Source organism: Oncorhynchus tshawytscha, linkage group LG27, assembly GCF_018296145.1.
Source record: "Oncorhynchus tshawytscha isolate Ot180627B linkage group LG27, Otsh_v2.0, whole genome shotgun sequence".
Classification (NCBI taxonomy): Eukaryota; Metazoa; Chordata; class Actinopteri; order Salmoniformes; family Salmonidae; genus Oncorhynchus; species Oncorhynchus tshawytscha.
The window spans coordinates 10,534,235-10,555,011 of NC_056455.1; the positions used below are offsets into that span (position 1 = coordinate 10,534,235).

Genomic DNA, 20,777 nt, shown 5'->3' on the forward strand with positions numbered 1-20,777 from the left:
TTTTTCCCTCTCTGATGCTGAATACGAACGAGTTCTGCCTTTGGGCTGCTTTTCCCTCCTTTGAGAGTTGAAAATGAAAATGGAAATGAAATATCAGGAGGTGCTAAATTAGCTGCCTGATCTGCACTTATTGCTGCATATACGCCCTATTACTTTGCCAGTCTGTGTCTCTTTAGCATTCCAGGCATGGAGAGGCGTCGAGATAGCAGATTTATCAAATGGGAAAATGAATGCACGATGATCAGTTAAATTGAAAATCAGCGCCTGCATGACAGCCCGACCTGACACCTCCGTAATTAGAAAGAAAATGATGGCGTCCGATGCATAATAGAGCAAAACAATTTACACTCTCCCATAATGATCCGGCGTTCAAATTGAAAATTTCTCCGGGTAGAAATGAATTCATAAAGTATGATTCATGGAGGACACATTTCCTGGAGGCTGCCTGGGCCATATCGATTGATAGTTTGTCTTGAATCATACAGCGTGCAGCTCTCAGGCAAAAAAAAGCTTAACTACTTAAGCAAATCGCTAATTTCACCTTAAGGCCACCAGTGTGCAGCCACGATACTCCTGTTCGGTATGCTAATGAATTAAACATGAACACCCCCTACCATACAACATACGCTCCAAATAAGACACACACACAAAAATATATATATATGTATTGAAGGACACATCCAGAGAACTCTAATTTCCAAATGGCCTATCCGAAATGGCAACTCATTGACAGAAATAAAGCTCAATAATTGGGGGAGCTGGACAGGCTGCGGCTGGCTGAATAAGAAGATAATGTCTTTAAATATTATGTCGGGTATAGGAATATATATTTAATAAAAGTTAAAAGTATTATCTTTGTTGGGTTGAGGACTTCCAAGGGCCATTGTATTTGGATCTGTTTTCATCAAATAATAAGTTATTCATTAGCTTATTGACTTTCTGTCTCTGCCATAGGCCTATATACTCTCTGTTGAGATTACATTTTCCCTTTCCCTATACACTTTTGCCTGTCTCTTATACCAAGAGCCCCCCTTCACCCACACCCAATAAGTCATTGCTTCCTCTGAGCAAACAGCAGTCATCGGGTGAAAATTATGTAAATATTTTGAAAGGGACACAGGCTCAGAAATTCATTTGCGCCGGCTCAGATGTAAAGCTGCACCTCTGATTATTTTCAATTTATTTGCAAATCAAGACCCTAAAAGAGTAGCATGGCCTCTGGGTATTTAAGAACAACTACACCACACTGGAATGGATGTTTTCCATTTTTAGGATTTAGATGTTCGTGTTATTGAGGGCATTTTCACGTGCGTTATACCTATAAGGCCCTATCTTGTAAAACAAGCTGTTTGAGTTGTGAATGGTCTTTCCTTTCTTACCTAGACTTTAGATCTGGTCAACATGGCTAATATTGCCATGGCGCAGATGTCCCCGAGCCTGCACAGCATCCCTGGGGACCGCCAACCCTATTAGAACAAATGTGTTCTGCTATTGTAAATAGGGCACGTTTGCTTCGCCCGTCCTATTACAGCCGACGCATGATCAATAGGCTGATAACACAGAAACATCAATGTAAGCGACAGAACAATGAGGGATATCATCGAACATCTATCTTAATATAGCCGGCTACAAGGGCCCTGACAAAGTGAAAAGCTCATGAAAATTCCGCCCCACGAATTCCCATCTCCTATCCAATATGCACAAACACACTCCCAGCTGCCGGGGCTATTATTTTCGTATTTCAATTTGACACCCCAGCCTTTCATGCTAATTCTATTATTCTTGGAAGTTTATGTGATTTCATATCACTAGAAATCGGTAATGTATAATAACCCTTTGGGCTAAAAATAAACTGAACCCTGCAGTAGCCACCGGGAAAATAATGACTTTCATATCAAAACTCTGCAGGAGTCGAGCGGGTCCTTTCGCCTCCGGCTCGTAACCTCATTTCAGTGAGGCTTATAGATGAATACATTTGTTAAAGCAATACACAAAATACAACGTCAGATTTTAGCAGAAAGCGCTACCTATACCCACTATACGGGCTATTTAAGGTCTCACACGGTTTGGATGCATTGTATACAATCGATTTATTTATGAAAACCTTACATATATAAATATTATAATACTTTTTACAGCCTTTGAGGATTTTTGTGGTTTTATGTATTTTTACAGTTTGTTACACAGGGGGCGGGGGCTTGTACTACTACCACCACCACCACACACACACGTGCACATATACACGCACGCACGCACGCAGCAAACACACACACGGTTATAACCCATCATCATCAGAAAATAGGCTATATATGTCATCTTTGAAATGAAAGTTTATATTCTAAGACGTGATTGAGCTTGGGCAAATGAAAGGTGTTGTTGACGCTATCAATATTTTTCTCACCTATAGGTCTATTATTCCATACGACATCTTGAGTCTCTGTCTTTGTCTCTGGTGGACAGTTGGTTGTCACAGACTCGAACTTTCTGGGTAGTCTTTTACAGACTGCTCTTTTTTGTCTAATGGCAGATACTTTGAATCATCATCATCTTGGAAATATGTTGCACTACAACTGGCTGAAGGCTGACTACAGTTGCTACTGGAAAAGGTAACAAGGCCTGGGCTGTTCTGTGGGGAACTAGTATTTTTCGCGGTAAAGTTGACCTGCACTTTGATTGCTTTGCGTCGTTGAGATTGTTGGACTCCTTGTGGTTTTTATGTCCAGTATTGGCAGATAAGCTGTCATTCACTAGGGGTTCTTTGTGTGGAGTTGTCAGTATCTGAGTCTGGTGGTGTTGTCTTCAAAGCAGTCTGATGAACAAGGAATCCAAGCGGCTGGGTGATAGGATAGAGTAAGAAATGTCCTTTCCCTATCAAAGGCCGCGAAGAAGGTAAGGCAGAAAATCCATCTATGTTCGGTTTGCGCCTTGGTCTGGAGTCGGATAGAAGGCTTTCTACGCTGAATGGGTTCAGTTTCTGAAGGTGGAGACTCTGCTATTGGCGCACATGTTGACTGTTGACTGCTGTCGGACGAGTCCAGCTCGGATCCACCAGCATCTTGGTTCAAGTGTCTTTGGTTCTGGAGGGTTTGTGGTGTTTGGTCACAGCTCGATTGGGTTTGGTTTCGGCCTACAGAGTCACAATGTGGATTTTGTTCACTGTCTGTCACTTGTGACACTCCACTGTCACTGTCAGATCCTGGGGTGTGAAATAGGTCCCCTGACAAAAGTTTATTCTGGGACCTCAACAGTCTTCGCTCCTGCTTCCTCTTCTTTTTCTCCATCCTCTCCAGTTCTCGCCTGGCGATCTCCTCCGCGTCCATGGGCTCTCCACTGCATGTTGTTGGGTGGAGTTGTGAGCTGGTCGCCCTGGACCCTTCTTTGTGTTTTCTTTTTTCCTCCACTTAGCTCTACGATTTTGGAACCATACCTGCATATTAGAGAAACAAATCATGTTACCTACGTTCAAAAAGAAGTCCACTCTTCTTTAAAAATACATACAAAGTAATAATAATAATTCAGGATAATACTTGCAGTGAACCATTGGAATAATGTTTTGTAGATGGTTCCAAATGACACAAAACCAAAGAACAAAGCCTCTTTGCTTGTAGGCCTACAATTGTTTATTATCAGATGCGATGACAAAAATACGCATATTTATTTTCCAATTGACCTACAATTATTCCGTGTGCTTGTGCCTTCTTCATTATTCAATTAAAAGTTAAATGCTGTCTGTCTGATCTGGAAAATGCTCCATGAAAACATATATTTCACTTATGATGGGCCCATGTGTCCCAATAAAATGCATAATAATACATGGTTTAATATGGTTACAAATACTCAAATTTCCAACACTAACTGCCTAAAATTGCTAGAAGTAACATGCCAAATATAGGACTAGACCAGCATTTCCCAAACTCGGTCCTCGGGACCTCAAGGGGTCCACGTTTTGGTATTTGCCCTAGCACTACACAGCTGATTCAAATGATCAAAGGTTGATGATTAGTTGATTATTTCAGCTGTGTATGCTAAGACAAAACCGATAAACGCTGGTTTAGTCCTATATTTGTCATGTCAATTTTTTTTAATTTTCTCTGTGCATAACACAATATACATATGAGCGTTTGACATCAGAAGTGCAAATGATCACAATAATAAGTCCACGTGCATGGACATTTGACTGATGAGGAGAGATGGGGGAAAGGTGTGTCCTTTATAAAAATGTAGGACTTGAAAATGTATCAATATTCAAGTTCATAAATGTTTGTGTATACTTGGGTGTTTTATAGGTTTATATAGGAAAGACTGAATGTGCATACGTAGATGTATGTAGATATATTAATTTTGAGTATGTCTGAGTGCAAATAATATAGCCTTGTCGACTGAATCTACACAATTTATATTAATATCAAGTACAGCAAATGAACTGACCATTCCATGGCTTAGCCATATTTTAAGTATTTCTCCTTGAACCAGAGGTCCTCTTTATACTCGGTTTGCTGCTCGTATCACCCTTGATTTCGAAGACTATCTCTCTATAAATATATCGTATAATGTGTTATTTAAATACATATTCACGTTTGATAATGTTTTCCTTTTTAAAATTGTGAAAAGGATTTGCTGTCATTTGCAGTTTTGAAGCATCGTACTGTATGTATATATATATATATTGATGCATCGTACTGTATGTATATATATTGAGGCATCGTACTGCACATACTATAATAGGCCTTTATGTGCCTATATTACACAAACTCCTGTGGAGTTTTTGGTCACAGTACAAAACAACAAAGAGACAGGAATTACAGGACAGCTATATATCTAAAAGAGACCATTGTAATATATTTGTGTAAGAGACATGGGGAATAAATAGGCCTACTTTCCTTTGTTCAAACAGCCTATCAGTGTTTAAGAAACATTAGGCTACACATCATAACAAACCAACAACAGTGAATTCCAAAAAGTGGACATGGTTGATATTTACCTGTACCCTCGATTCTATCAAGTCAATCTCAGAGCCAGTGCTTCCCTCATGAACACGTCGGGATAGTGACTCTCATTAAAAGCCTTTTCTAATTCTTCCAGTTGCCAACCAGTGAAATTTGTGCGAGTTCGTCGTCTCTTACAACCGGGGCTATCCTTGTCTGGGTCACACGAATCTAGCATGAGAATACAAAACAAGAGAGTCGCAAAAGTAGCCTGAATGATTTTTGCAAGGATACGTTCTTTCTGTGGTCCTTTATAAAGAAATTAATAAAATATCGTCTAATAAATTAGGTTATTATGTCCGTTTTCGATGGTAAGAAAATAGTAGTAATTATAGACTATTAATCACACAATATTGATCCTGATAATGATAACAATAACACAGTAAAACATTCTACTAACAATCGAGAAATTGTGATTTTTTTTCCCACCCTGTCACAACACAAGGGGTTTTCACGTTTGGAGCTGAGCTCGTATGCTGCTCTCCACTGAAATGAATTGCATAAAGCCTCATTTGAAAGCAGAAGACTGCTTCTTTGTTTCTTAGGATTTGGATTCCCTCTTTAACGCTTTATGGAGAGGATATACAGGACATACAGGCACTTTCAGTTCTTTGTTTAGTCCTTTGATCTACAGCCAACCTTTTGATTTGTATTGTATTTCGTTTTGCTTACCTGTCAGCTTGTACTGCTGGTTATCTCCATTCATACCACAGCCAGACAAGAGGGGGTTCGAATTAACCACTGAAGCTGTGCAGGAACCATTAAGTAATCCGTCTATTGAAAAGGAACTGCGGCCGCAGATTGAAGTTGATGACCGGCTAATTCGTAAACATGATGGTGGCTTAGATGGTACGGAAAGCCCACCATCCCACGCCGAGAGCCTCCGGAACTGGGCATGAGGTGATCCAGTATCCCGCCGTCCATCATCTCCTAGGCAAAAGGAAAACGACGTCTGGAGGCTGGTGGTGTGAATTTAAAAAAGCATGCAGTGAGTGTGGCCAGCGAGGAGGGGACATGATGTGGAGGGAAGGATGAGCTGTACTTTATCAACATGAACCTTCCCAATAATTAGCCTAGGCTTTGGGAATTTGAGACCAATGTGAGAAACGGTAATCGAGTATGACGTCAGAGCGCGGTCTGCAAACGCTTTCCATATCGATTGCTAATTAAACCTGACATCCACCTCAATAAACAATATCAGAGCTGTCACAACAAGACAGGAGGGCTTTGATAAGAACTACATCACAACTACACGGGGACCACCAAGAGAGAGTGATCAGATTGTATCCCAGTAAAAGGTGAAAGAGATGGACTAATTTCGAACGCTCGCTCCCACATCTAAAATGACGGAGGCTAGTCACAGTTTTTGGTCAACATGTTGTGGCGTTTTAAATGTTTACTCTCTCTAGTAATCGAAGCCGAGTTACAAATACCTTATTTTACACAAAGACATTTATCATCCAACGCGGTCAAATTTTATTCGAGACTAGAACCAATTCGCGTGCAATATAACGGGATGTTGATAAAAGGGGCGATCGACTCCTCAGCCTGCTGTCGATAGGCTGATTGAAAAAGGCAGATGTTAAGTTATTAATTACATCACACACTAATTAATCTTCTGCTAATAAGAGGAACGATATTAGGAAGAAATGTGAACCCTTATTCCCAGCACTTATACTGTAATTAATGAGACTTAATTTAGAAACGTGTGAGAATTTTTCCCAGGTTAACAAAGTAGCTTCTTGTATATACGGTTTTGTAGTTATTGTTATATATTTTTTTTGGTAGGCTAGTTTTGAACTCATGTAGGCAGGTAAATGCTGTCTTTATGAGACAAACAAATCAAACATTGTAGCTAGATGTGCAGCACCAGTGTGTCATCTGATACTTATCTATCTCTCTATACATATATATATATATATATATATATATATATATATATATATATATCTATATATATATATATATATACTATTGTATTATATTTACCTTTATATGCCTAGAGATGATTTATTATTTATTCTCCTGTTCAAAATAGACTAATCTCCGGTGAAAACTGAGGACATTTATGATTGTGTAAAAGGTTAACAAAATGTATGACCATAGTCTACTGCGGGAAGCTCCGAACCATTCATTTTTGTTACATTATGCTATTTGTCCGGAGACCTTCATAGGACTAGTTCATGTTTCCCCACTCGCTTATGTACAGAAATGTGTTGTGAATAAAGCGAATCAATCCTGTCTAAGTAGGTCTAGTAGTTATGTCTCTGCTCTTTAGGCTACAGAGAAAATTAATTCGACTTTATTTATCCCACGTCTGGTGCTGTCATAATGTTAATCTGAGTGAAATTTCGCTCCCTCTCACTCCCTGACCCTTGGCAACCCGGATTGGCGTGTTGTAATAACCCGAATCTCTCAACAGAAGCCGTGATAATTGTTACCTTATTAGCATGCAAATTGTTTAATTAATATTATTATGAGGAAGTATATAATCCGTTCGTCACTTGACCTCAAGCCCAAATAGCACCCCTCTGCATTTCAATGTGTACATTTTAATGAGCTCCATGTCTCAGGATCCCATCCCTCGCTAATGTAAGTTGGCTCAGATGCCCTTCTCTTTGTATTTAACTAAGTTTATCATGTTTTACAGATGTTTATGAATAATTCCAACCATTCATGTATTTTGAACATCTAAAATTCAATAATTGTTCTTGTCAATTCGGATCGTCTAGTAGTTTGACTGTCATTTAAATCCGTTTTCTACAACCGGGTGACATTGTCAGATCTAGCTTTAATTAACCCGATAATAAGACGAACAAGGCTTGCATTCAATGCCGCTACAGGCCTGTCTTTTCATTTGAATTCAAGAGTTTCATCAACAATTTAACTGGCCTTGGTCGATAGGACATAAAGGTTCAGTAAAATAATAGAAAAGTGCCTCAGAGTCAACACCCTAAACTGCAGAACAATAGACTCTTAGAAAAAAAGTGCTATCTAGAACCTAAAATGGTTCCTCGGCTGTTCCCATAGGCTTTCTCCATATTAGAACCCTCTGAAGAACCCTTTTTGGTTCCAGGTATAACCCTTTTATGGGGCCAACCGAAGAACCCTTTTGGAACCCTTTTCTTTTATAGGAGTGTTTTATGAGGAAGCCTATATAAGTAGACCTACATTGGTTCATGTCTACCCTGACCTGATCTTAAATAGTGACTTTCTGGATAAACCCATGGGGATGGAAAGGTAGCTCCATACCCCATCTGACCTGCAGGTCAACCATTGGCATGAAATGCCTATCTTTTATTTCATTATAAAGAACTGGCTTAAATCACATTTGAAGATCTCAAATCATAAATTTCTGGAGACCATCAAAGCAGCAGATGAGAAACAAATAGGCCTATTTAGCCTACCATCTAAAATCAGCAAAAACAAACGTCCATTTTCAGGTCCCTACAGGTGGAAGAAGGTGTGGTGTGGTACATGTTCATGATTTTTAATAATGGAACACTGAAATGAAACAACAACGTGAATAAATGAAAAACTAAACAGTCCTGTATGGTGCAGAAAAACCACTAAACAGAAAATTAAACACCCACAACCAAAATGGGGAAAACAGGCTACCTAAGGATGATTGAATCAGAGACAACAAACGACACCTGCCTCTGATTGAGAACCATACTAGGCCAAACACATAGGTGCGGATTTACTCCGGCCGCAAAACCTGAACCTATAGGGGAGGGTCTGGGTGGGCATCTGTCCGCGGTGGCGGCTCTGGCGCGTGACGTGGACCCCACTCCACCATAGTCTTGGTCCACTCAAGTGGCGCCTTGGGAGCGGCGATCTCGCCGCCGACCTCGGGACTCGGGACCCTTGCCGGAGTGAAGGGCGATACCGTCAGCGCCTGACTGACGGGCGGCTCCGTCAGCTCCTGACTGACGGGCGCCCGGCAGCTCCTGGACTGACCTGAGCTCCTGACTGACGGGCGGCTCCGGCAGCTCAGGACAGACGGGGCGGCTCTGGCAGCTCAGGACAGACGGGCGGACCTGGAGGGAGGAGACGGAGAGACAGCCTGGTGCGTGGGGTTGCCACAGGACCCACCAGGCTGGGGGAGACCTACAGGAGGCCTGATGCTTGGAGGAGGCACCGGAAGGACCGGGCTGTGGGGGAGCACTGGAGCCCTGGTGCATACCACTCGCACCTCTCCTTAGGCTCAATACCCACATTCGCCCGGCACGGGCGGAGCGCACGTATAGGATGCACTGCACCCTCCCTCCCAGCGCCTCGGAGACACAGCACGAGGAGCCGTACTGAGACCAAACACGCTGGGCCGGCATAACACACCCTTGCTGGATGCCCACTCTTGCATGGCACTTGCAGGGGCTGGGCCTATAGCCCACCGGGCAATGAGCGCGTACTGGCGACACAGTACTGACCAGTACTGCGCTTCTTCTGGTAAGCACGAGGAGTAGGCTCAGGTCTCCAACCTGACTCTACCACACTCCCCGTGTGCCTCCCCAAAAAACATTTGAGGGGCTGCCTCTCGTGCCTGTCGCGCTGCCGTGCTACCTCCTCCTCATATCGCCGCCGCTCAGCTTTCGCTGCCTCCAGCTCTGCCTTGGGGCGGCGATATTCCCCAGCCTGTGCCCAGGGTCCCTTTCCGTTCAAAATCTCCTCCCATATCCAGGTGTCCAGAACCCTCTGCTCCGGGTCGATACCACGCTGCTTGGTCCTTGGTTGGTGGGTGTTTCTGTAACGGGTTTCTGTAGGTGGAAGAAGGTGTGGACCAAAGTGCAGCGTGGTACGTATTCATGATTTTAATAATGGAATACGAAACAACAACGTGAATAAACGGAAAAAAACGAAACAGTCCTGTAAGGTGCAGAAAACCACTAAAACAGGCTACCTAAGTATGATTCTCAATCAGAGACAACGAACGACACCTGCCTCTGATTGAGAACCATACCAGGCCAAACACATAGAAAAAAAAGAACATAGACTACCAACCCCATCTCACTCCCTAAAACAAAGACATAACAAAGGAACTAAGGTCAGAACGTGACACTGTCTTTCAAAGATAATTCGTAAATATCCAAATAACTTCACAGATCTTCAATGTAAAGGGTTTAAACACTGTTTACCATGCTTGTTCAATGAACCATAAACAATTCATGAACATGCACCTGTGGAACGGTCGTTAAGACACTAACAGTTTACAGACGGTAGGAAATGAAGGTCACAGTTATGAAAACATAGGACACTAAAGAGGCCATTCTACTGACTCTGAAAACACCAAAAGAAAGATGCCCAGGGTCCCTGCTCATCTGCATGAATGTGCCTTAGGCATGCTACAAGGAGGCATGAGGACTGCAGATGTGGCCAGGACAATAAATTGCAATGTCCGTACTGTGAGATTCCTAAGACAGGGAGATAGGATGGACAGCTGATCATCCTCGCAGTGGCAGACCACGTGTAACAACACCTGCACAGGATCGGCACATCCGAACATCACACCTGCGGGACAGGTACAGGATGGCAACAACAACTGCCCGAGTTACACCAGGAACGCACAATCCCTCCATCAGTGCTCAGATTGTCCGCAATAGGCTGAGAGAGGCTGGACTGAGGGCTTGTAGGCCTGTTGTAAGGCAGGTCCTCAATAGACATCACCGGCAGCAACGTTGCCTATTGGCACAAACCCACCGTCGCTGGACCAGACAGGGCTGGCAAAAGTGCTCTTCACTGACGAGTCACGGTTTTGTCTCACCAGGGGTGATGGTCGGATTCACGTTTTTCGTCGAAGGAATGAGCGTTACACCGAGTCCAGGACTCGGGATCGAGCGGGATCGATTTGGAGGTGGAGGGTCCGTCATGGTCTGGAGCGGTGTGTCACAGCATCATCGGACTGAGCTTGTTGTCATTGCAGGAAATCTCAATGCTGTGCGTTACAGGAAGACATCCTCCTCCCTCATGTTGTACCCTTCCTGCAGGCTCATCCTGACATGACCCTCCAGCATGACAATGCCACCAGCCATACTGCTCGTTCTGTGCGTGATTTTCTGCAAGACAGGAATGTCAATGTTCTGCCATGGCCACCGAAGAGCCCGGATCTCAATCCCATTGAGCAAGTCTGGGACCTGTTTGATCGGAGGGTGAGAGCTAGGGCCATTCCTCCCAGAAATGTCCGGAACGTGCAGGTGGGCAAGAGTAACATCTCACAGCAAGAACTGGCAAATCTGGTGCAGTCCATGAGAAGATGATGCACTGCAGTACTTAATGCAGCTGGTGAAACACCAGATACGGACTGTTACTTTTGACTCTCCCTTTGTTCAGGAACACATTATTCCATCTCTGTTAGTCACATGTCTGTGGAACTTGTTCAGTTTATGTCTCAGTTGTTGAATCTTGTTATGTTCATACAAATATTTACATATGTTAAGTTTGCTGAAAATAAACGCAGTTGACAGGCTTTCTTTTTTTTGCTGGGTTTATAGACCTACTGTATGCTACTATGTTGTAGGCTATATGTCACATCATCTTCACAATCTCTTTCACAATCTCTTCATACTATGTTGTGAGCGTTGAACCAGATGACATCAAATCACTCCTTCGATCACAGATGTTTAGAAATGTGAAGAATGAAGCATGGCCTGTGACCGCACACAGTGCATATCAAACTTGTGTGTGTCTGTGTAGGCATGTAGGCATCTGTCTGTCTGTCTGTCTGTCTGTCTGTCTGTCTGTCTGTCTGTCTGTCTGTCTGTCTGTCTGTCTGTCTGTCTGTCTGTCTGTCTGTCTGTCTGTCTGTCTGTCTAGTATGTCTGTCTGGGTCTGTAGGCCTTTGTTTATAGGGCTAGACTGTGTGGCTTCATCATAATAAGGGCTATAACACTGTCATAACATATCATGATAGGACAGGTTATTATGAAAACAGATTTGACACTGTCTGAAGCGATCCTTTGAGCATAGCCAGTTTTCTAGCTTTGAGCCTAGCCAACTGACTGTTTATGACAGCATTATAGCCTAGCCCATATGACAGAGTGTTCAAGTAAAGTCTACTGTTGTTGCAGCACACTATCTTTAGGCTATAGAAGTGTGGAGGACAAAACATTATTGTGTTCACTGATCTTCCACTGAGGTTTGTTTTCCTGTGTTCACTCTTGGTAACTGCAGGTGACAGGGCAATGGTAATGATGTGGACAGGGAGTTCTCGGCACCTGAAGATACAAAATCAGTCCTTCAACTCCAAACTTTCCCCCTGACAGAAAATGAGCATGTGTGGGCAAGTAGACATTATTGACCCTATTAACATCAGGTATTCAAATGTAACACCACAAAACAAACAAACTAATCAAACCAGCCATCTAACACTGATGCCTACTTTACCAACATTACAGAAAATCAAATTCATTTTTAATTAGGCTAGCAAATTAATAGGCAGCAGTTGAGGAGTTTAATTACTCAATTAACTTCATGCAAGTACATTTTTAACTATCTAAATTAAGTTGCACATTACTCGATTTGATGATAATTATAGAATTAAATCTAAATTAATTGTTGGTGGATAATTTGATACGATGAACTAGATACAATTCCAATTAAACAGTAAAAGCATTGGTTGCCATGTTAAGCTACCAAATCCTTTGATTCGTTTTTAAACAAAAACTGCTTCTAAATTTTCTCTCTGATCCTGAAAATTCTCTCTCCCTCTTAATCCCCCACAATTAAAAGTTTCCTCCATCTAATTATCTGTAATTGTGCTGCTGTCAAAGTAGAATGGAGAAGTGAAAGCGATTGATTTGGACTTTTAATTCCACTTCATTTCTGATAGAAGAGAAAGTAATTCCCCTTCAAATTACCTCATTCAATTCTGACACCCTAATGCCCTTCAAAATCTTTTTTACTCACCCGCATTTATATATTAAAATGAATCTAAAATGAGTACTGCCTCGTAATAATAATAACCAAAACTTCCATTAGAATAATAATTTCATTTCAATTAAAACTGACTTATCACCTTTGCTAAAACGTGCTTAACTATGTACACGAAAATTATCAATGCTTGAAGAGCCCAAACTGCAAGTCTAATTGTAATCCAGCAAATCAGAGGTGCTTGTCGCTCCCGTGCCTTTGCAGAGAGCAGTTCGGAAATAGAACTAATTTACTCAACTCCCCGGAAATCCGCTCAACAGATTAACATTTTTCAAAATATAGTAATGATATAATTTAGAAATGGTGACGCCAATTTTATGAGAAGCCTTTGTGCAGAATAATTTGCATTTTTTCACGCCTGCATTTTCCCTGTTAATTACAGCTCCGCAGACCAAGGGTGTGCAGTTTGACTCATTGCTTATTATTCAACTTCAATCTAGTAATTTAACACTACAGGAAAAAAATGTCTCTCCAAATCTTCAGCTAACCCCATTTAAATCCAAAGTGCCTCCGATGTAGGAAATTTGAATAGGTACCTTTTTAAATGTCTGGTAAGTGCTGATGTGTATGTATGTATGTATGTATGTATGTATGTATGTATGTATGTATGTATGTATGTATGTATGTATGTATGTATGTATGTATGTATGTATGTATGTATGTATGTTTATGTATGTTTGTGTATGTGTGTGTGTGTATGTATGTATGTATGTGTGTATGTATGTATGTGTGTGTGTGTATGTATGTATGTATGTATGTATGTCTGTATGTATGAACAGTGTGTACTGTATATACATAGCCTTATATGTAGGAGGGAGGTTGCAATGTAATTTTATGTAGTCCTAGTTGAAAGAATTGAGTGAGAGAGATAGATACATTGGGACACACAATAAGTTAGTTTTACATTAATAAGATTTTTTGATTGCTTTGCTTGATACAATCAAACATTGCGGTATCATTGGCTGCGTTTACACAGGCAGTTCTGATCTTTTTTCCACTAATTGGTCTTTTGACCAATCACATCAGATCTTGTCACATCAGATATTTTTCAGAGCTGATCTGATTGATCGAAAGCTCAATTAGATAAATCAAATATCAGAACTGGGCTGGCTGTCTAAACGCAGCCATTGCTCCCATACAAACTTGGGCCTACCAATAGGGTCTTTTTTTTGTATTCTCGTCTAAAGGGAAGGGTGTCATAGGCTAGTTTATACGTGAAACGTGAAACAGAGACAAACATTTGGTGGACAATACCATGCATGTTTATGGCAGAGGAACGACAATTAGATATTGATATTTGTCTAATTGAACCTGTCTCAGGAGACTGCTAATAGGCAGCATTGAAATGGTTAATATCTCTTCGATAAAAGAAACGGCTGGATATTAATCCCTGCTTTGCCGGTAACTCACATTGTACAGATCGGGTAGAGAGAGAGAGTTAACTATTTTCCGCACCCCGGCCATCTGCTGTTGTAGAATATTCGAAACCCAGGAGATCTACTTATATCCACATCGTAAACGAGAAAAGATGTTTTAATTAAGAGAAATCAGGTTAACTTAGCGCTAATTTACAAGCCCCCTGCTTAATGAATTGTGTGCAGTTCTCCCTTTAAATAAATGGGATATCTCTCGGTTTCCTGCTATAAAGACGAGCCTAATAAAAAGTAGCATGTCATTTAATAAGTCCGCATTTCAATCATTTTCACATGAAATATGCATATTGTCTGACAATCAAGACCAAATGATTGATGAAAATTACTTTTCTTGATTTCGATTAGAGGCTTAGGCATGCAGGTAATGTTAGGCATATGAATTAAAGTGATACCTTGCCGTGGATGAATACCAATATACTGTTGCAGCAATAGGCCAAAACGTGCATGGTGACAATTCCATTTCTCACTCTTCAGTGTCAGTCTTTACACTGGCCATTATCCATTAATCAGAGGCCAATGCAATGTCATTACTTACCATATAGGCTACTCGGAGGTTAGATCAATGGAAAGTGGCGAAGCGTTGGAGAGGCATGCCCAGGATCCCAGAGCAACTGCACCTGCTCTGCACATGGGCGTGGGCCTACACCTTGACCCCAAGGACAAACCATGAAACGTTGTTTGTTTTCAATATGGCGCCTAAAGTTGAAAGAGTTGTGGCGCCAACTCGTGGCTATTCTAAGTCTTCAGCAAAAGGCTTCGACCGCAAAAGCTACTATAGAACATTGTTAGGCCAATTTGTCGTTTCAAAGTGACAAAAGCACACAAACTGACATAGCAAATTGTAACTTATTCAATGTAGCTATTTGCGTACTAAATATCTAACTGCATCTATCAACTAAAATAATCAATTAACTGTGAATTTGTTTTTCAATTGTCATGTTTGTTTGACTATTTTCTTATTCAAATAAAGCCAATCGTTAATTCATACGCCCATCCTTTATTTCAGTAACCCTCTCCCCATTTAATTGTATTTCAGGCCTGCTCTCTGCTCCACTGACCCTGTCATTGCGTTAACTCCCCATTCTTCTCCATCTGTTCATCTTCTTCTCCTTTTCAGTTGGTGTGTGTTTTAGCACATTGTCGTTCACACGTTTATTGACACCTCTTCTCCACACGTGCACTCTGTTCGCCTTTGCAGGTCGCGAGCAGCTTTCTCATCTGGCCCATTAACTCATTGAGATGAAGTCTGGTTAAACAAAGACAGAAATGTGATGCCTTGTATTCATAAACCGTTCATACCCTCACGCCTGCTTTGATCAGCCTCAGTGGGCATGAGATCCATTCTATAATATATCTGTTAATACACCATGAAATCTGTGAATAATCTCACAATGTTAAACAGACCATGTCTATACTAAATCAGGCTCATATAACTTGATAATATATTGACATGATATTGGCTCCCAACGTATTTATGCATTTAAAATGTCGATTTGGTGCTATCATTGGTTGGAGAAAAGTCAAAGAATGTTCTATATGCTTGGAAAGTTCTATATAGTTGTAATAATGAAACCGAATTGTGATCAATATTTGACATTAAAGACCGTGTTCATGCTAATTGTGTTTTTGACCGAAAACAATACAGATATGGCCAGCCAATAGGCCTCTCAGATGCATGGATTATTAAGGGACAATCCCCATGTAGGCAGCCTATCGGAATTGAATCTTAAAAAGGATTATTAACCAAGAATAATACTATTTTATAATAGAAAACAATAAGGCGGGTTTCTGCCCCCTAATTTGTCATGATGGCAATTACCATCCAATTGAGCAAAACCACCAATCTTGTACTTTGTCTGGATGCTCGGGCGTTTTTATAGCAGGTCAAAGTAAGTCAGCAAATCGTTATTCAATTCTTCTAAACGCACACTGTCGAATAAAAAGGCATTCTGTCCCTGAAAGCCTGAAGCTCGTTGAGTCGTTGTAGGTTGTGTGTTAAATAAACATACTCTTGCCTCATTGAAACTTTTAAAAACTGGGATTAGATATCAAATGGAGGAGACTTTGCAAAGGATTGATTTAGAATCAACATGATTATATGCATTTTGAAATTGGATCATCCATCTGATTAAGATCATATTTCACCAATGCAATTATGAAACTTTTTGAAGAAACGAATGGGAAAGTTACTTAACTGTGATGGTTTAATAATAATGAGTTTAGTATGGATTTCATGCTTTGGTTTACTAGTTCAGAACCTGTTTTATTGTGGTCTCTCATTCTAGAAAAACAACATTTGACCTTCTGTTTTCCAGGAGTGTAGAGAGAAACTACAGAGTTTATTTAAATTTTTACATTGAATAGGCTTTAGGATACTGTAGCAGGTCTAGTTGTGCCTATAGCTCTCACCTAAGAAACAGTGGCATCCTGAGATTGTCCAGAACAAAGTATAACCAAGGAGATTGAGAGGTGACTGGGTAATGCTGAGGATACCATGAAATGGACAAACTGGAGGGGGCACATATAATTCGAGCAGATATAGTGTGAGCAAAGGAAGAGGAATCCCTATGATGAACCAGGTGTTCAGCAAGCGATGCCATCTGGCAGCAGAATTAGCCGTTTATGAGCCAGGTGCTACAGTACAGGGGAATAATCTAGAGAGTGCCTCTGTGATCCCTTCTCCCAGCCTCTGATCATAACACTGTACTGTTGCATAATGAGAATAGTCCATTTTGTGGGTTGATTCTACTATAGAACTACTATTTCCAGCTATTTGACCTCTTTGTGATGGGGTTGGTCCTGCTATGGTGTGTGTTCATGTGGATTCCAGTGCCTTTTCAACAGGGAGTTGCTGCTTTAAGTTAGGCTTTGTTTCTAGTAACATAATCATTAACAATCACTATCTATGTGTTTTTCATACTCATGTCGAAAGGGTCTACAACTTCATACTTTCAAAATCTGAAACTGACCAGGTAGGCCCACCTCACTAACTCCCCCAGTGACACTTCTGTACATATATATTGTAACTTTATCTTTGCAATGACAACTTTCCTCTGCAGTTACCCTTCTGTTAATGTATGCATGAAACATGAGATTAGAGAGTCTATTAATGGGACTGCCACAATACAAAAACACAATGTGGCCAGTAATAAACAACCAGATGTTGAAGACTGTATAGACGTCTGAAAGAGCTCTGCTGCCACCATCTGGTAATGATATGCCATTACATTGACTGCAGTATTGCACATGTTCCTCTTTAGACTCACAATTGCTTCCAGTGTACACAAACGTGCCTAGCCCATATGGGCCATTTCATCAGCATGAATGAATCACCTATAGCCTATATTGTGCTGATTAATAGAAGGGCACATTTACTTGTGAAACAAAGATATGTGCTCTGTGAATAACACATCTGTTATTCAGCAAGTAAACAAATACAATATCAAACAGAAAACAAAGTTGGAAGGTGATAACTATCCAAAATCACAACTAGCATCATTCTGCTTATTTTGTGTGCTTTATTATACCCTAGTTATAGACCTACCATGATTACAGAAATGTGATTCATTCTGACATGGCCTTTCTGAACTAGTCTGGCGACAGACTAGCTAGTCACCTTCATATTTAGTCACAGTGACACGGGATTATTGAGAGCTGTCCGTGGTGCTGGTTTGAGACAACCCAAACACTTCTTAATTAGACGTTTCGTAAAATCCAGCATCATGGACAGTTCTCAACAACGCTGTGTCACTGTGATTGATCAAAACAACGCTCCACCCCTGCCTCGTGTGGTACATTCTGGAACTCCCTAGCACAACCGTGAGGAGGGGCGTAAACAACAGCGTCAGTGACGCTTCGATGTAGCTGGCTGTCAAGATAGCTTGCTAGCCACTCGCTTCCTCAAAGTTTAACGTTAATTTCAAAGCAAGAGTGGGAAGAATAATCAAATAGAGCTGTCTGGTTGAACCAAGTCTCTGGGTAAGTGAGAATAGTCGTCTATTTTTGCATGTATTTTTCAATTTACTATGGTTTGCTGTTAGCTATCGTATCTAGCTAGCTAGTCAGCCAACCAAACCAAGGCAAGGGCAGGAAGGGTGTCTCAATCCAATATTCATTTAAATGTTAGCTAACTAGCTAACGTTCGTGATGGTAAACAATTGTCCCAAATATATTTTTGCTAAATATGATCCGTTTCGAATTAATGCTAAGTGAAATGAGTAACTTAAACGTTAGTTAACTACCAGTAACGACTTAATGTTAACGTTACAGTAGTTGTCTAGAATGTTAGCTAACAACGTTAGCTTATCATCAAATAAGCTAGCTATCTTAATTTTGTTGTTGTTGGCCTGTAAACCAGGAACAAGCTCATCAATGGTATTCCATAAATAACTCAATAGTTAACGTTAGGTAGCTTAAACACAGATAATACTAACAATGGTCTGCTAGGTAATTGCATTTATGTCCTCGAGCGATTGTACAGGGAGGAACTGGCCTAGTTACTAGCTAGCTAATTAGCCATGATAAGTAGCTAGCTAGCTAGAGGGAGAGACTGCTGCTAGATACCCCATAATAACTTAGCTAGTTAGCTAACGTTAGTCAAAATGGCAAAATGTAGGTAGCAAGAAGCGATGGCATGATTCAGCATTCGTTATCATAGGAAGTCCTAGCTACCTAAATCTAGATGGGTAGCTAACGTTAGCTAACTGTATCTGTCAGTGGACATTCTTCCAATGACTTTACACGTCCATAATAAGCCTGTTACATAAGCATAACTAAACGTTAGTTGAAAGGGAAGCACATAAACAAAGGGACTTTTTAAATATCCTAAAATTGATATGCTGAATCTACTGTTCTTAAAAAAATGAAGTGACGCAGACCAAGTTAGTTTTATTTAAATAACCTGTCACAGGTAAACAAACATTGTTTATGGATGATCTTAGCTTATCTATGTATCTTTCAATTGAAGGGTGTATCACCATAGTGCCATGGAGTTTCCAGATCTAGGAGAGCATTGCTCTGAAAACTCCTGCAAGCATCTGGGTGAGTGGTTTGTTATAAAATGCTATCTCCATTTACTACCTCAGTGCCTCTGGGACCCTGCCAATACAGAGCCTGATGTGTTCCCTTCCTGTCCTTTCTAGAATGGCTTTGGTATCTGTCAATAGTTGTTGTTTAAGTCCAGTCCTCCATAACCAATTGTCATGGGCTGCACTACCCATTATCATGATTGAAGAGTGATAGTGAGAATTTCATTTATCTAAATTCATATGGATGATCCTTTGCCATGGAATAAACACCTTGACATATTTCTTATATCTGACAGATTTCCTACCATTGAGATGTGATGCCTGTGAAGAGATTTTTGTAAAGACCACATAACCTATGCAAATCACAAATGCATGTCATCCTACAAGAAGGTACATTTTAAATAATTTAGCAGCATTGTATGTTATGAATTAAAGCAAAGTTCCTGTAAAGTGCAGTTAGTATGTAGAAATGAATGTATGCTGTTCAACCTTATTAGTTGTCTGTATGTTATCTATTGATCCAAACAGAGCTTTAATACGGCTCTCTGCTTGATTCTGTCCCCAGGATATCCAGGTCCCTGTGTGTCCTCTGTGCAACACCCCGATCCCCATCAAGAGAGGGGAAATGCCAGACATCAAGGTTGGGGAGCACATCGATCGTGATTGCCAGTCGGACCCTGCTCAGAACAAGAGAAAGGTATGGTTGATAGGCTTCTCTACAGGACCATTTACACAAACTGCCCATGGTTAAAGTGAAGTAGCTATGCCTAATCTAAGCTAACCAAACGTTTTTTATTGTAGATATTTACAAACAAATGCTCGAAAGGAGGCTGCAAGCAGAAAGAAATGATCCGAGTGACATGTGACCAGTGCCACATTAATTATTGTCTTAAACACCGACATCCACTAGACCATGACTGTAAGCCTGAAGACAAACCAGTCTCCAAATCTGGGTAAATATTTACCTCCACCTGATGCCATTTATTGATTGTGGTGCACATTGTGAGCTTTTGCGGTATAATGATGATTACATTGGATTTCTTTCAGATTCGCTGCTTTCATGCGGTCCCAAGGAGCATCCTCTAGCAGTGCCTCCACTACAGGCAGTAGAGGAAGTTCTAGGCCTGTTTCTAATGGGAATGCTAGGACCCAAAGTAGTCGGTGAGGATCCTCATATTGATTTTCGAAACGCCACGCTGAAGAACCACATGAAGCTTACATAAATTAACAAGTGATATTGGCAAGCACAGTTTGTTCTCTAAATTCATGAGGCATATTCTCACTAAAACACATGGGATGGATGAATTGACATGTTGTTTTTTATTGTCAGTGAAATATACTAACACATGGAAAGGATGTGACATTTCTTTTCCTTCACAGAACTGCTCTTACCTGTTACCGCTGTG

General features: G+C 40.9%; 2 pseudogenes; one reads left to right on the forward strand and one right to left on the reverse strand.

Moving 5' to 3' along the window:
* Nucleotides 1-2,740: 2,740 nt before the first annotated feature.
* Nucleotides 2,741-5,912, reverse strand: LOC121841060 (annotated as a pseudogene).
* Nucleotides 5,913-18,158: 12,246 nt separating this feature from the next.
* LOC121841128 lies at nt 18,159-20,328 on the forward strand (annotated as a pseudogene).
* Nucleotides 20,329-20,777: the final 449 nt, after the last annotated feature.